This window comes from Neopsephotus bourkii, unplaced genomic scaffold, assembly GCF_033783945.1.
Source record: "Neopsephotus bourkii isolate Nb327-2 ecotype Australia unplaced genomic scaffold, CSIRO-AGI_Nbou_v1 NB_908, whole genome shotgun sequence".
In the NCBI taxonomy this organism is placed as follows: domain Eukaryota; kingdom Metazoa; phylum Chordata; class Aves; order Psittaciformes; family Psittacidae; genus Neopsephotus; species Neopsephotus bourkii.
Window position 1 is genome coordinate 618205 of NW_026901402.1, and position 17271 is coordinate 635475.

At 39.1% G+C, this 17271-nt stretch overlaps 1 protein-coding gene and 1 long non-coding RNA gene across 9 annotated transcripts in view; both read right to left on the reverse strand.

Annotated features, from left to right (window-relative positions):
* Nucleotides 1–17271, reverse strand: part of DLGAP2 (DLG associated protein 2) — a 462107-nt gene that overhangs the window by 344521 nt on the left and 100315 nt on the right. The window lies entirely within an intron of this gene.
* Nucleotides 1739–2712, reverse strand: LOC133214594 (uncharacterized). The gene is made up of 2 exons (XR_009726164.1): nt 2077–2712; nt 1739–1994 (listed from the first exon to the last, which is right to left on the reverse strand). It is a non-coding gene; the product is annotated as an uncharacterized LOC133214594 (long non-coding RNA).

Here is a 17271-nt window from a genome sequence, read left to right on the forward strand (position 1 = left end):
ATGTGATTTTATTTTTTTTCAGCCCTGAACTGGTCAAACAGTTGGACTAAATGATTATTGTAGGTGCTTTCCAAATGAAATAACTATTGTGTTCTACAGTGAGCTACAGACTCCAGGGCAGGCAGCCTGGTGCCTCAGTCCAGCTAGGCAGCTGGGCATCTGCACTGGTGAAGCAACAATTCTCGACTAATGGGACTGGGGAGGGAAGGGAACTTTTTTCCCCTATAAATCCCCATTACAGAGCATGCCTCCTTGCAATGATAATAAAAGGGAAACTAAGCCTGCACTCTGTAGGCTCTTAGACTCTTCTATCCAAAAGAGCCCTGACACTAGCAGCAGCATTAGCTCATACTTTGCACATCATGCAGGTTAATGGGGCCAACCTTCTAAATGAAGTATCAAGACAAGCCTTACTGGGCTGAGAAACTCATCTTTTTCTGAAAATTATAAAATTGAATAGCTTTCTGTCGATCCCAATGGCAGTTTTCGGGGACTCCGTCCATTTATATAGACTATAAGATAATTCTCAGCCAGTACTAAGCTAAATATACATATTTCTAAATCAAAACAACTTCAAAGATGTGTCACACACAAGACTGAGTCCAAGCCAAGTTAGAACTGTGGATTAAAAAGACATTTTCAAAAGGTGTATGTGTAAAAGGCCAAAAAATATTTCTCAGTTCACAAAATAAAATTTACATTTTGGTTACTTTTTACCTTGGCAGATAGATCATTCAAAGGAAGGCAAAGCCACACATCTAAGAGCATGCATAAGGAGCACTCAATGGAGTTCTTCCTCAATTTCAGTGCTTTAGTCATTACTTAACATCAACAGCTTCCACAGTTTTTTCCTGAACTATTATCTTCATGTTTCCTATATCCACCATTTTTGTGAAGTACATCTTTAAAAACAATCTGTCACGGTATGTAATTAGTGTTGCCTTTTTTGCCAAACCACTGTGGGGAGAGAATTTTATCCTTTATCCAGTCTGGAAGTACTCACAGGACAGACAGCAACTGAATAAAGACCTGAGCAGTAGCTGTGAATTTTACTGTTGCAATACTATGAAGTTAAGCTTTCTTGAAAATGTGTTTGTTGGTTTTTTTTTTTTTTTTTAGGGATGGGCATGAAGGAGAGGAACATTACAGGAGTTTCTGTAATTTAATACTTCAGAGATGAATAGTAGAGCACATCTTCAAGTACTTGTCTCCAAATCAATGCTTCCTTGCTTCTAAGGTAGAGGCAGGGAATGTTTTATTCACAATAGTTCAGAAATCACTGAATTCAGCTCAAATGACAAAACTTTTGGAATATGTACTTTACTTAAGCTTTGAACCTGCTAAAAACTCGTAGGATTTACACACTGCAGAAAAAAAGGATCTTCAGCTCCTAAAATAGTCAACCTCTATTATATTCTAAAATTTGCTGTCATTATAGTAAATGAAAATCTTTCTCAATCCCAAACATTTCAGTCAGTTGAAAGTGGGTTATGGGGTGGGGGGCAAGGAAGACATCTCATACAATCAGCATCAATTGTATGGGGTTTACGGGGCACTAGGAAAAATCTAGGAATAATTCAAACCTTAGAGCAGTATCTCTCTGCACAGAGGCAACAAATATTTGATGAACTCTTCTAATTCTGTAGAAAGTGTTTTGTGATGCACATCAGTGAAAGAGGTCTTTGCTGCCTTCATTTGCTCAGGGCAACAAGAACAAAATACTAAAACCAACAAATACAAACTTTCAGTGGTCTTTATTAAGACTTCCATATTTACATGTCCAGAACAAACCTGAAAAGCTCTCTTCTACATTGCCCAGAGGAAAAAGAAGAGGTAAGAGTTAAGACTGTTTTGAATGTTAGAACTCTACCCTCTGTAGCTGTTGCTATCTACCAGCTCTTATGCCCATGGCACTAGTTGCATGATATTTGGTAAGTTTGCTTATTACTTGATTTAGTCCAAATTAGCTCTGCATGGGATAAAAGACAGTAGACCTGCTGGGAAAAAAAACCCACAGTAATTAGAAATTTTGAGATGTTGAAGATCAGACTGATACTCTTCAGAAAGAATACTTACCAGGCTGAAGAAAGCCTTCACTCATTTTCCAAAATTACAAGTATTGAATAAGGTTCATTGACCATAATAAAAGTGAGAACAGTTTTTTACTGTTCTAATGTGACAAAGAAAGCTGTGATGTTCTACTGGAAAGCAAAAAAATGTAGTTCTATGTTATGTACAATATAAAATTAAGTACAGCAGAATTATGCAGCATGTTGTCCCTTAAGCACCAATAAACATCAAGTGTTTTCACAAATGGAACAATAGCATCCATTTTGTTGTCTCACAATACATATACTGCATAATTAAAATCACTGGAAGAGGAAAACTCTGTTCTGTAAAAGCAGTGCAGATAAGTGACATTCATAATACCCACCATGCAGCCCATTAACCTCAGCAATTTTAAGCAGTGTCACAGTCATCCATGGCATTTCAGATTTCTCACAGCTTCAAATCTGTGGGCAGCTTCACAAGCTTTTTGCAAAGTTTCTCATGACTAGGACATCTGTAAAATTCCCTCCAGACCTTTCTTCAATTCATCTCTTGTTACACAGCCAGTAATTCACATCTTTATCCTTATGATAAAGGTACATAATACCACGCTCTAATAAACACGGTATCTTTTCTAAAAAAGTAATTGAAAATTTTAGGTGCTATAAGGTATTAAAAGTGTACTGTTTCTTAATCTTACCTTTTTTCTCCCATTTCAATGTTGCTTTTTGATGAGGAGCATTCTCAGCTGAGTCTCATAGTGAGGAATGAAAAAAAACATCAATATTCTGGTTTTTACCAACTAATCCACCATTTAACATAGGTGCCTCCAAAGGTTTTAGCAACTTCACTATTTAGGTGAAAAGAACTGTAGATATATTTTATAGTCATACGAAACATTGCTACATTGCCCGTTGTGTTGCTTAGAGACAACAGCTCAAAGCAGAACCCTAAAATATTCAAGAACTTACAGTATTGCTTGAAAATCAGTGGCTAGTATTTTAATGTCCTGGTTTCATATTTTGTATAAGTTCTTTTCAATCCAGAAGACAGCACAGGGAATTTCACTTCTCTTTAGGTAAATAGCCATTGAAAGTTGTCTCTTTTGGTTTTTAATTTCCATTTAGTTACTGCTGAGTTTGGTCTCTCTCCTGAGGTTCACTTGCCAAAAACTTTTGTTATTCAATAACTGTGACAGAAAGACTGCTTCACTGTCAACTTCTCTTCCTGGATGCGTACTCAGGATATACAGGAAAGGATAGAAGTGGGATGCCTATTTTGGCACAGTGGGTTTTGTTCATTTCTTTAATATATAGAGGAAAGAAATTGGTGCATCTTCGTTAATTCTGATCTCATGAAACTGGTATTGTTTTTGTGCATGGAATTGATTCAGATTTTATCATCAAAATTGAGACAGAATTGCTGTAAGACACCTTTCGGTTATGCCTCTTACAATGTACTTGCAGTCCTGCTTCTTTGACATAAATACTTTCACGTTTCCAATACAGGTATGTTGAAGAGACCTATCTGAAGAAACAGATGATGTTGATGTTAAAGAAATTCAGAAATCAGCATGCATAGAAGAGGATGTCAGATCTTCCTCTCTAGCTGGCAGTGCTCAATAATGTTGCACTACATAACTCAATGTAATATAATGTGAAAAAGATATTTATATCCTCAGAGCATGTTAGTGTCTAAGAAAGAAATATAAAATACATTGGATCTTATAGCCCAAGGCATATACCCGATTTGCATTAGTGTTAGAGGAGAAGCGGCAATATATGCACTCTCCTAGAAGTCCAATCCTACCTATTCAGCTTGCTATTCACCTTGTGTGATGGAGACTCTAGATATAGAGCCTCGAAATGGCATATGAGTGGACAGCTTTAACTGGTCTGGTTTACTTATAAAGAGCCCTGTGTCTGAGCTATTTTAGGGTTTGGAGTTTATGGGTCAGGCTTCAAATTCCTGAATTTTTAAGGGCTAAGGTGTTTCTAGTCTCATGAACAGGGAAAAAAAAAAAACCCACCAAATTTGTGAATTTGTGATCTGAATACAATATGGGAAAGACAGTTGCTTTAGATCTTGGTTGTACTACACAACTGTTGTGGTTTAAGTGAAGTCAGTAACTCAGACCCACGCAGCCCACTCTCTCACTCCCCCCATTCCTTCCCCCCCCCACCCCAGCCCTGCTCCCAGAGGGATGGGGAGGAGAATCCGAAGAATGTAATTCCCACAGGTTGAGATAAGAACAGTTTAGTAACTAAGGTATAACACAAACCACTGCTGCTACCACCAATAATAATAATGATAAGGGAAATAACAAGGGAAGAGAATACAATACCACCCATTGATGCCCAGACTGACCGAGCAGTGGACTAGCCCTTCCGGGTAATTCTCAGTTACATCCTGGGCATGATGTGCTGTGGTATGGAATACCCCTTTGTCTAGTTTGGGTCAGGTGTCCTGTCTCTGCTTCCTCCCAGCTTCCCCTCCTCCCTGGCAGAGCATGAGATTCAGAAAGTCCTTGGTCAGACTAAACTTTACTAAGCAGCAAGTAAAACCATCGGTGTTATCAGCACTGTTCCCAGGCTGAAAGCAAAAAACACAGCACTGCACCAGCTACTAAGAAGGAGAAAAACTGACTGCTACTGCTGAACCCAGGACAAAACTAAATTTGTTAAACTAAATTTGTAGTGGCTCACCTCAAGGGGATAGTCATAATTTATCAACTCCTAGCGAACACAGGCACCAAATGGCTTAGCGTGCTTTATTACAGCTATGCCATGCCAAGCCCCGCTATGCCATCCAGGTTTTTTTGGTCTGGCAGCTCTTGTACTCTCTATATTGGCCCTAGACTAACCACACGTTTTGACAGTGATACCCTAAGTCTCCAGGGATTTCTGGAAAAAGGCTCTCCAGAAGCTGTTTGAGCCGCAGTGTCATCAGCCATGCTGCAAAGCCCGTGGAGCCCTGCAGAATGCTGGGGTGACGGCTGCAGCACCACCCTCCACTCTCTGCAGCTCCCACGGATGCCTGAGCTCCGCTCCACAGCCCACGGGGGTACTCTGAGTCACAACTTGAAACGTAAAACCTCCATCTGCAAGAGGGTTCCTTCTCTGCAGCTATGGGAAATGATATTCTGACTAGAGGAAAAAAAGAGAAGCCAGGCTTTCACCTGAGTAATGACACTGTAGCCCATCTCCCAGGTCCTCAGTCAGCTCCCTGTTTGATTTAAACTTCTACAAAATGGGGGGAAATTTCATATTTGCTTGATGTGTAAGAGATGACACTTCAAACTGAAGACAAATAATACAGAGAAACATATTTTTGTACTTTTTAACGTACACCAGAGGTGTCTACAAGTCACGTTTTTCCCCCAAAGGGAACTGTAAATGAACTAAACACTAAGAATATGTTTGATAAAACAGAGTATCCAAATTTGTAAGATACACTTTCTAAAGGTCATTTTTTGTAATGTTACACTGATCAACACCTGATTAAATTGCCTGCTGCTCTGAATTTAATGAGAGACTGAAAATTCTCAATGGTAATTGGGACAGTCAATTCTTTAAAGAGAAAAAGTGAGTGGGTAGCTATTGAGACACAGAAGAAAGCTTATTAGTGTGGAGGTGGAAGATATCCTTACTGAGAAAAACAATTAGAGACTATTTTATTTAGAAAAAAATTGGATTTTTGTTTGTGCTATTTCTCTGGAGCCCTAGAAACGGTATCAATCCTATAATGGGAGGGGCAAAAATAAAGAAATAAAAGGAAGAAAAACTCTAACCAATAAGCTAACACTCTCTCCTGCCTATAATTGCATACTGCATGTTAAATTTAATGATTTCACATTTTTCAGTGTAAAAGATCTGCAATTATTGTCAGGAATTTCCCAAGTTATTTGTGTCTTCCCCTGTTTTTTCTCAAAACTAAAAAGTTTGCAATTCCAAACAAAGCCATTCTCAGGAAACCCAAATACCCATAAAGATGTAAAGACAAAGATGGTAAATGGTTATTTAGATATAAATGGTAATAAGATGGTAAATGACTATTTTGAAAACTACAAAACCACAACATTAAGAAATATGAAATAATTTTAGCTTAATAAATAATATAAAGTCCCATAAAGGCACTAGGCATTATTTATGCTTTTGCAATAGATACCAAAAAGTTTTACTGGGGATTGAAATGGCACTAGATGAAACTATTGTTAAGTATCTGGCTCAGATGTGCATTGGGAACGCAATGATAAAGGGATAGTTCTTATTAAAATGACTGCACATTTTTAAATCATAATCAAATTTTTTTACTGCCTTACAGTCCATTTCAAGCAAATATTATTTAAAAGAAATCCCATGAACTGCATTTTATAAAAGATCAATCAGGGCAATTGCAATAGACCTTTTGGGTTCATAATCAGCAGACTTACTGATATTTTTGTCTTTAAACCTCCAACTCCATCTTTAATATCCATACTTTACCCTGACTGCAAAATGCATATCAAAGGTCCAAACTGACTTATTTGAAATTAAAAAGTGCCATGAAAGTGAAATTTTCATTTATATAAAAAACAAACAAACAAACAAAAAAGAGTAAACACTTAAGACCCTGTTTAAAATATATTACTGAAAAATGGGAACTCAGTAGTTCAGAATTAAAGGGAAAAAAATAGCATGAGGAAAAACTTTTACATCTGGTTTAGTTCTGTGAAATAATGAGTCCAGCTGTCAGGAGCTATGATGAGTCTGGTCACAGTCAGGAGGACCACACAAGCACCTGAGCAGAAAAATGCTCTTTCAGAAGCTGTATTTGATGTTCCTGGTCCATTCTGTGCCAGAAGCGTGCCAAAATACAGATGAATTGTGATTCTAGACTGGGATTAAAATCTGTCCTTAAACGTATGACTGCAGTTTGATGCTCAGTTGAAAGGCTGACTTGTTTTCCAGTTCCCAATTTCCTTTTCCTTCAGAGCAGGTATTTTATTTAAAGACATATCTGGCTGGATAAAAAGGACAGACAACAACTCTTATTTATCAGTCTGGCATAAAATGTTTAACAAGGCACTGGGAGAGTGGCAATATGAGCAAAATAAACAGCAAACTCAAGCTATATAAGCATCGGAAAAGACAGAAGCATGAGCAACCACCACCATGAGCAACCTGTCCACTGCTTCCAAGAAGCCAGGAGAAATGGTCTTCAGTAAAATGTTATTTTTCTATTTTAAGAGAAAACAAGTGAAGGTTCAGGCAATTCCCCCCAGGTCTATTAGTATTTACAATGGAGGCAGACATGGTCTCCTGCTCAAGGAGAATAGCGGAGGGGGAGAGCTCCAACAGCTTTGAGCAGAAGAGAGGCTTTACAGCACTGTCATTATTACGTGCAGTGAGAATGGACTTAATTGCTAATTATGGCATATTAATGCTAGTGCATTATAAGTTTTTATAAATGATTATTTATTTATTTTTTTTTAATTAAAAATGCCCAGGCACATCTGCACTTTCAGATTGCCTACAAAAGGGTTTCAGGTTAAAAAGCACATTCATTTTTTGAAAATCTTCTGCCTTATGCTTCCCTGAAGTGACTGAAATCCTTTTGTCTATACCATGAATCAAAATTACCTTCCTGTAGCCAAGTGGTATTAATCTGCCTCTACAGATTTGGAGCACTAGTCTAGTAAAAGGTTTTCTCTGCCCTCAGGTGGAGCAATTTGTAAGGATTTTGACTCCAAATGAACAACGGACAAATCTTTGCAGACTCCCGTGCTCACAGGAAGGCTACACCCTTGCATCATCTCTTCCCCCAACCCCTCATTTCCTACAGTAGGTAAAGGGACACAGCAGAACAAGACAGTAAATGCCCAAGTCATGATATTTCTATGTCTGTTTCAGTATTGCCCATTTTCCAATGGCATTATAAGATCACCATTCAGTGATCAAGACTGCAAATTGCTACCTTAGCGAAAGACAGTCCTGGACAGAATACAGGAAGGAAAGAATCAGGTAAGAGCAAGACAGTTACAATTACTAAACTTACACAGGAGTTACGCATTTCACCTCTAAAAAGAAAGCGTATTTTATTATTCATTCTGTCTGATCTCTGTTCTGTAAGCCTGGTTCTTTTATACACTGAAGACTACATTACTGAAGTACTAAATGAATATAAAGAACGTTTACATTCAACTTGTAGATTCTATGTCACAAAGCTTAAGAATGCCAAGCAGATCAAACAAATCTAATTTCACATTTCATGACAGAGAGATTCAGGAATAATAAAGCATAACAACATGATATTGGAAAGGAAAAAAATAAATCCCTGACTCATACTGGATTTCATGTTATTCTCCGAGAGGTACACATTGCCATTAATTGTGCAGGCTATATACTAAACAAGGACATTTAGTCATGAAATCACTGTCAGCAAATTGGTAACTGTCAAGAATCGGTTCATCACAGCACTTGTTTCTTCTTGATTCACTTTAACTTTAACAAAACTGAATATTAATTCACAACAAAAATAGTAGTCTCTGCATGCAAAACGTATGTGTTTCACTGAAGACACCCCCACTTCCTCCTACCAAACAGCTGTGTACAATAGTATATTCCAAAAACCTTTCTTTAATGCTTGAGCACCAAAGAATGGCTGAGGTAAAAGGAAGTCTTTTTGTCAAATGACTTGTATAGTGAAGACACTTGAATGTATTTTTGTTTAATTTACCAAATAAAAAGCTTCTATCAAATTACGTAACTTATTCCAGGCCAGAATTATCTACAGTAAGGCTATGATCTGAATGAATCTTTACAGAATTATGAGCACTTTCTACACCATCTATTGGTGAACCTGAGGAAAAGAAAAAAAAAAAAGTGTTCTGACTAGAAAAATAAGCATTATGGAGAGATGTGAAAACCTTTTATTAATCCACTGTTCATATGTGCAAGGCAAGCAGACACACATTCAGAAGTGCAATTTGGACCAAACCAGGAATAGTAAATCTCAGATATGAGTCAAGAACAATAGTTCACAGCCTTTATCTTGTGGCTAATTGATGCACTGATTAAAATATATTGTATCTTGCTACGTGCAAGGACATGGTCTGAAACACAAGGCTTTTGGTAGTTCTCTTACCAAGAAAACTTATAGGATGATGATACCTCTTGTGTGGATGTGTTAAGTCTGCAAGCTCATGCTAATGTATTGATTCATTTCAGCCTGCAGGGAGTTTGTGCAAAATAACTAGCCAATTCAGGGTAGTTTGGGTACTACAAAGGGTGATTCTAGAATGATTTATTTCAGGACATGTTTTTAATTCAGTGCAACTTGCAACTGCTTAGTGATGCACTGAAGGCTGGAAGAACACAAGAAGTTTCACCTCAACATCAGGAAGAACTTCTTAAATTGAGTGTGGCAGACCTCTTGAACAGGCTGCCTAGGGAGGTTGTGGAATCTTCCTCTCCAAAACATGCCTAGACATGTTCCTGTTAGCCTGCTCTAGGTGGCCCTGCCTTGGCAGTGGGGTTGGACCAGAGGCTCTCCAGAGGTCCATTCCAACCTTAATGATTCTGTGAACATGGAATGACCAGGTGTGCAGAACCAACACCAGTCTCCCTTTTATACTTTAGGAAGCTAATGCATGGTGACCTTTTCACAAGTTTGATCTATTTTTACTAGTGAGGCAACTTGGTGATCAACAACTTACTTTAGATTGTGCACTGGGCCTTTTCATGACTAATTTGCTGTTTGTTATGCACTGTCCTGGGTTACCACTGCTCACTCATCTAGCACCAATTCAGCTTTCCAGTAGAGAGGTGAAGAAGCCTTACTGAAGGAACATAAAGCTGCAGCTATCATCCCTGAAGGAAATGGCATTGTGCTGAAGCTTTACATCCAAGACAATCATTATTTTTCCTTTACAAAACTAAAAAAAAAAGAGGGCTAGAAAAATTGCTTGTTCCCAAGGCTTTACCTTAAAGAAAGGATGGTCAAAAGTAGTGCATTGCCTGCTAAAGCTCTTGCATCACCAAGCAATGACAGAATTAAGTAACTTCTTGGACCACCATTATGAATTCATACTTCAGCAAGGGGATTTCCAATAACCCAATCTTCTCCATTCAATGCAGGCTGAAGTTGGGACCTCCTAGGAAGTACTGCCAAAGATGGCAGAGAAGTTAGGTCAAGTTGGAGCTTGTGCCTGACACTAACATAGAACAGCAACAAGAAGCTGAGATGAGAAAAGGATAGGGTAGAAGGAATCTCTCATGGTTTTTTAAGGAAAAGAGACATGTTTCCCATGGACTAGACACAAATGAGACAGAGCATGTGCTGTTAGTTAGCAAACAGCTAAAGGCTGCACAATGTGAAAGAAGGAGAAAGAAAGGACAGCCTGTTGGAGATACTGACAATTGCACAGGCAAGTGAAAAACCCAAGACAAGAACTACTCCCAAAATGAAGCTAATGGTCTCTCCACACAGACTTTCCACAAACTCATGCTCCCCAGGGCTCAGTATTGAGGCCAGCTCTGTTTAATATCCTGGACAAGGATATCTGGTGCACACTTGCTAAGTTTGCAGATGACAACAAGTTGAGCAGGGGTGTTTTTCTGCTTGAGGGTAGGAAGGCTCTACAGAAGGATCTGGACAGGCTGGAGCAATGGGTCCAGGCCAGTGTTATGAAGTTCATCAAGGCTAAATGCCAGGTCCTGTACCTGGGTCACAACAATTCCATATAATGCTACAGGCTTGAGGAAGAGTGGCAGAAAAGCACCTGGGAGTGTTGGTTGACAACCAGCTGAACATGGGCCAGCTTGTGCCCAGGCAGACAAGCAGGCCAACAGCATCATGGCTTGTGTCAGAACAGCAGGGCGAGGGCAGTGATCGTCCTCCTGTACTCAGCACTGGTGAGGCCACATCTCAAATCTTGTGTTCAGTTCTGGGCCCCTCACTACAAGGAGGACATTGAGGTGCTGGAGCACGTCCAGAAAAGGGCAGTAAGGCTAGTGAAGGGTGTACAGCACAAGTCCTACAAGGAGCAGCTGAGGGAACTGGGGTTTAGTCTAGAGAAAAGAAGGCTTGGGGGACCTCATTGCTCTCTATAACTATCTGAAAGGAAGATGGAGTGAGGTGAGTGAGGTCTCCCAAGTAACAAGCAAGAAGACAAAAGGAAATGGGACTCAAGCTGTTCCAGGGGAGGTTTAGACTGGATACTAGGAAAAATTTCTTCACTGGAAGGGTTGTCAAGCATTGGAACAGGCTGTGAAGGGAAGTTGGTGAGTCAACACTCCTGGAGGTATTTGAAAGACATGTAAATGTGGCACTTAAGGACATGGTTTAATAGTGGACTTGGCAGTGTTGGGCTAACAGTTAGACTCCATGATCTTAAAGGTCTTTTCCAACCTAAATGATTCTATGACTTTATTCTATATAAGAAGCACTGCTTGAACTAGCAGGCATGGAAGAGAACTTCTTCTCTTCCTCGGACTAAATGTTGCAAATATGATTGTCAAATATCACAAAAGGGCACTTTTTTGCTTTCAGGAACAGCAGTAACAGTAGATGTTTTAAGTAAAAAACAGACTATTGGCCTCTCATGGGGGTGGTGGCAAAAATTGAACTACAGTAAAATATCAAATTCCCAGGCACTAAACATGATTTAACAACCTGATTTTCAAGATGCTGAGTTCAGTCAGTTATATATAATTTTCCTGTGCTTGATGTTCACTTTAACTGAGTGTTTATGCTAATTATAACCTCACCGTACTCTTGCTCTCCATGGGACTCCTACTTTGCATAGGGTCACATTTTAATTAAGGACAATGATTTCTTCTGTGCCACTGATACCTATCCAGACCTCCTTGAAGAGGTTTTCTCTGGTCCAGCTGTGTACATACATAACAAATGTGTGCAAAGGGGTTAAGTAGCTGCATCTCTAATGTGACTGAAAATAAAAACAGCCTCTCTTGCTCACAGGCTGACTCCTTTTTTTACTTCAACTTTCAGAGCATTGTGAACACTAGAATTAATAATGTTTGCTGCCTCTGCTTTTTGCTAGAGTCATGTTGTAATAATACTGAGATTTCTCCAGAAGACTCCACAAAATTCCCATGATGACAGATACTTATATTAATTGACAAAACCAAAGTAAGAAGAGGAAAATGCCTTCCTCCTCAGGCCTCAAGATTTCACTGAAAGAAATTTGCATTTGGCATTTTCCTTACATGGTCTGGGCTTTTGGGCATTGATCTAACAGGACAGATTACGAGTTAATAATTTCCACTTACCCCAAGATATTCAAAATTTAAGGTGCTGTCATGAATAATGTGTATGGAACCTTAACTGGAATAACAATAATAAGCCTTTTCCTTCTATCCCCAGGTAGCAGAGAAATAATACTAGAGATAACAAGAAAAATATTCTCATGTTAATATTTCATGTAAAGATTTTGCATTAAAACATTAAACAGAAATTTGAAAAACATATTTCCCGTTCATATCTTGTTTCATGATAACAACCTAATTAAATTTCCTGCCATGATAATCTACATTTCTGTAATGCAATCAGGAGAAAACTGTTCATGCACTAAAAAGTTAACTGTAGGCAAATCCTTTCTACACACAAAGGTCTCTTGCCCTAATTCTGCAGTGATCACCAAGGTACTCAATGATCACACAGAAACAATTCGACTAACCCATATGCCACTGGCCTAGGTGACAGGGTTATCATCTTCTGCCTTGCAGCAATAAATCTATGAGTGGAAAAACTGCTGCCTTCTCAGTTCCTCTAAATTGTCTGTCTACATGAAATTTTGCCATTTTCCTTAGATTACAAAGGTAGCTACATGTAGCCCCCCTGCAAAATATCTATTTCTGTTTAAATTAAGTTCATTTGGCAGAAGCTGAGGAAGAAGCTGGCAGAATTGGAAATCTCTGAATGATATGCAACAACCACTGAGGCACGGGACTCCCCTGCTTTGGCAGGACAGTAGCAGGATCTAACCCTGCCCTTTCCCAGTCCTGCTCATCCATCCTCGCCTGTTCTCACAGATGCTTGCCAGAGCATTACTACTGTCATTATAAAATCTAAGCAAGCTGCAAGTCACTGTAACTATTTTTCATCAGCATTCAAGATGTGGGTGATTCAGCATCCATGCCCTTTTCAAATCCCAAGTTCCCACCAGTTCCAGCAGAGGCACTAGGGCTGTGCCAAGATGGCACTGTGGAGTGTTTGATGCAACTGATCCAAGTATTAAAAAGAAGATGAAAGTACTTGATCAGTACAGACAATATGCCATTAACAAAGTTACCACTTGAAAAAGACCTTTAGAATAATAGTCTCTACTTTCAGTAGGTGACTGTCACCTTCATTTGCCTTTTTATTGGAATAACGATGAAGATCTCAGATGTGTGTGTGAACACTGTGAAGAAAGAAGGAATTCAGGGCATATGCTTATCCTGTTCATATTTTAAGGTTCTCTTGAGAGACCTGAATGCCCGCAGTCGGGAATGCCCATTAGTATGATTATATGTGTATGTGATCACCAAGAGGTTGTGACGTTTTCTTCCAGGCACCAAGTTTTCCACACAGATGCACAACTTCTCAAACAGCCTTTCTAGTGCAGTGCGAACACCAAGAATATGTTAACACTTACTGTCTTAATCCAAAACTATGAAGATTTACTCAGCTTTGGCAGGCTCAGGTCACTACTTAGAAATCTTTTCTTCCCCTCCAAGAATCATATACTCTTATTAAGAACAGCCAAAGTAAGAAACTGAGTTCAAAGCACTTCTGATTTCCAAGGAACACCAGTGTTGACGGCAACAGGAAGTTCAGGGATGGAGACTCAGACTTCCTCAGCAAGGAGCAAATCAGGAGCAGGGAGCCTGACAAGGAGAGATAGAGAGTAACTAAGGAAGTAAGTAGCACTGAAATGGAAAACCATAGCTGGGACAGTTTGGAAATAAACAGGAGGAGTAATTCCAATCATTGTCAGGAATTCAGGATACTCAGGATTACTCTTCTAGTATCACAGCAAGAACCTCCAAATCTAGCTTGCACAAAGACCCGCTGGTATTCAGTCTTAGGCAGTAGGTTATAAACGACCTATCCCAATATCGCCTGTTCTGTTTCACAAAGGTCTGTGCCATATCAACACCAGTATGTAAAATTCATCAGGGAACATCCTTTTACTGTGAGGCCAACATGCACAACCTGTCCAGACAACGCTCTGGACAACTGCTGCAAAATAGGGTTGCTACATCCAGGAAAATGCTGATGGGTCTTCTCCTTTGCCTTTGCCACCACCTGTCCATGTATAGGAACTGCCTGAGAGATGGTTTTGGCACAAAAAAAAAACCAAAACAAAACAGAAAACCAAAACACCTTCAATATCTCTGGCTCTGCGGACAATATTAAGATCTGCACACTGCATGCTCCTTATTTACAGTCTGGTAGAAAAAATATCTGCTATTTCTAATTTAAAGGGAGAAGGGTAGAGGAAGAAGCAATCTGAAAGGTCAAGACAACAAAATCTGTGTTAATATATACTAAGGCAGTGGAACCTGTGTGAACTCTCAGATGAAGAGCTCATCTCAACCTGCTTTTGAGGGACACACATATCTAGCTGCTGGCCCTGTAAAATACAAAAATCCTGAACATTTGCAATCCTGGATAAAACCAAAATACTTCTCCTTTCAGTGTTAATAACTTTATTTGGACTTAAATCTGGGAGACATGACATGAAAAGAAACAACTTTTGGAAATTTAGTGAGTAGATATTGCGAAAAACATTAATTTTACTTTGCAATAATTCTCTAGTTATGTACACTGCAGATCTTGGGGTGTTGGAGGCTGGAACCTCACACAGTACTGCTGAGAGGCATCTCTGCTACACCAGCATTTGACCATTTATTCTTGTGGCTTCACAGTGGGACTTGCAGCTGCACAACTGGGAATTAATACAAGATGCAAGAGTTTTAGTCTGGATTGGTTCTTTGTTATTCTTAACTGTGTGCTTGCACAGGTGTTTCCACAAGCTTAGTGATGTGGTAGCGTAGGGTCCATCAGCCCAGTCAGGACTGGCTCTTCCCATGTCCGCATCAATGTACGTCAGTTTTAGGGTTGCAGGGCAAGGACAGGCAGCCAAGCCCCCCTTAACAGTGCCCTTGTGGAGGCAGCTGCACATATAACTCTGGCAATGTGAGCCCAAATTTGTGGTGCCATCACCAGTAAGTTTGTGGAGACATTAGTAAGAGTAATCAGAAGTTCCAGAAGACCTTTGAGACTACTACAGTACAAAGAAAAACAGTATTTTGATCTCTCTCTTAATTTCTCACTTTTGGATTCTAATATCACTGTTGAAATATGATATTATCAAAGGCCAGAACTGGCACTATGGGAAATAAACTGATGACTGAACATGAGTAATTCAAGATGTGTCCTGCTTTCAGCTACCCCCCCAAAAGTGGACTTCATCCTCCAGTTGACCTCCCTTTGCTGCACTCCCAGCATATGTACAAAGGCAGCTCAGGTTTGGCCCTGTTCTCCAAGAGAGTAGTTTCTTACCACCTGCAGCGCCTCTGCAGCACAGCTCACAGACAATTACTGCCTCATCATCTTTTCTAGTTTAAATTATTGTATTTATTTCTCTGAGTCACTGTAATTGCTTTTAGTTTTTAATGATGTCTAAAAGTTCCACTCTCCGAAGCACACATTATCATTCCCATTATAAAATTCAGTTAAAAGGTTGTCAACAATCATGGTTTGCACTAATCTCGAATTAATCTTTTTGCCATTCATGATACTGGAGCCTGCCTTGCCAATACCTCCAGCCTGCAAAGGTAGATTCACTTTTAAACAACAAGCTCATCAGCATAGAACTCACAGGAGAACTGGTCTCCATATTTAGAATCATAGAATCACAGAATAGTTAGGGTTAGAAAGGACCTTCCATTTGTATGGAAGAGAAACGTTTTACAAAATTCATAAAGCCTAGGAGCATTATCAGGTTATTTTCCAACACATAAACCGTGGGGATTACTGGTTTTCTACTCTGGCTGTGATTGCTAAGACTACAGTTTTATGACAAGACTGAACTTTTGTGACTGAGTAACCATCAAGTTTACAAAACATAATCACATCTATAATAAAGTAAGTCCCCTTTGACAGAAAATAAGACATTCTCCTCATTTCCCACTTATTTTTCTCAAATGTGAAATCAAATGTATGCCCACCAATCACACACATCCCCAGGAACAATTAAGTAAATAAGACCTAACAATCGATCCTGAAACGTTCACCTGCACCGGAAACCTGTAACCTGTCATGAACCCACTTAAAACCTGTACAACTTTACCTGGTTGCATAGACTGTTCCTGAGAAATACCTACAGAAACATTGATTCCAATTCTAATAATACAGTTTATTTAACAGGCATATCTTTGCTCTCACATCTGATTAAATTAATTTACATGTTCCTGATTTACCATGATTGATATTTTCCTAGAAATAGAACTAAATGCAACTAAACGTATTGCTATTGCAATATAGGTTGTTCTCTTAATTACTCTCTTGTGTAGGCAAGGCACTTATGGAGTAAAAATACTTTCAAAAAATTAGGGCTTCCTTTTTTAAAATAACTTTGGACCTGAATTCTTCAGCAACCTCAGCCCTTTTTTATCTAGAATATTATTTTAAAAGTCCCACTGTAACAGTGTCAGAATTTTCATAGACAACAGGAGAAACATTGCACTACTCTGCTCAGGAAACACTTCTTCATGCTTTGAGAAACATGCCTCTACACTTAATCCCATGCAAGTCACAACCATACACATCATAAGCGTGTAATATTTGCATACTTTTAAAATTTGACTTAGAATTCAGCTATTAGATATTTTAGAACACAGCACATACGTTTTACTCATGTGTAAAACTAGACTATAAAAGGTTTTGAGTATTTTGTGATGCAGGATCTCTGGAAGGTGTGGTGGGAGGATGGCTCTAGTGTACGGCTGCACCTCTCAGTGAAGCATAGCTTGACATCCTGTTACTCTGTAGTGCACTTAACATCCACATTCATTCAAAAGCACTGTTAGGAAATTGCTCTTCAGCTTGTTCATCTGCATAACTAATGATCACTTTAGAGGCAGAAAGATCCATCCATGATAATATCAAGATAAAAGTTAAAAGCTCTGAAGTCACAGACAGCTGGGAATAAGAGTAATTTAAGTGTAA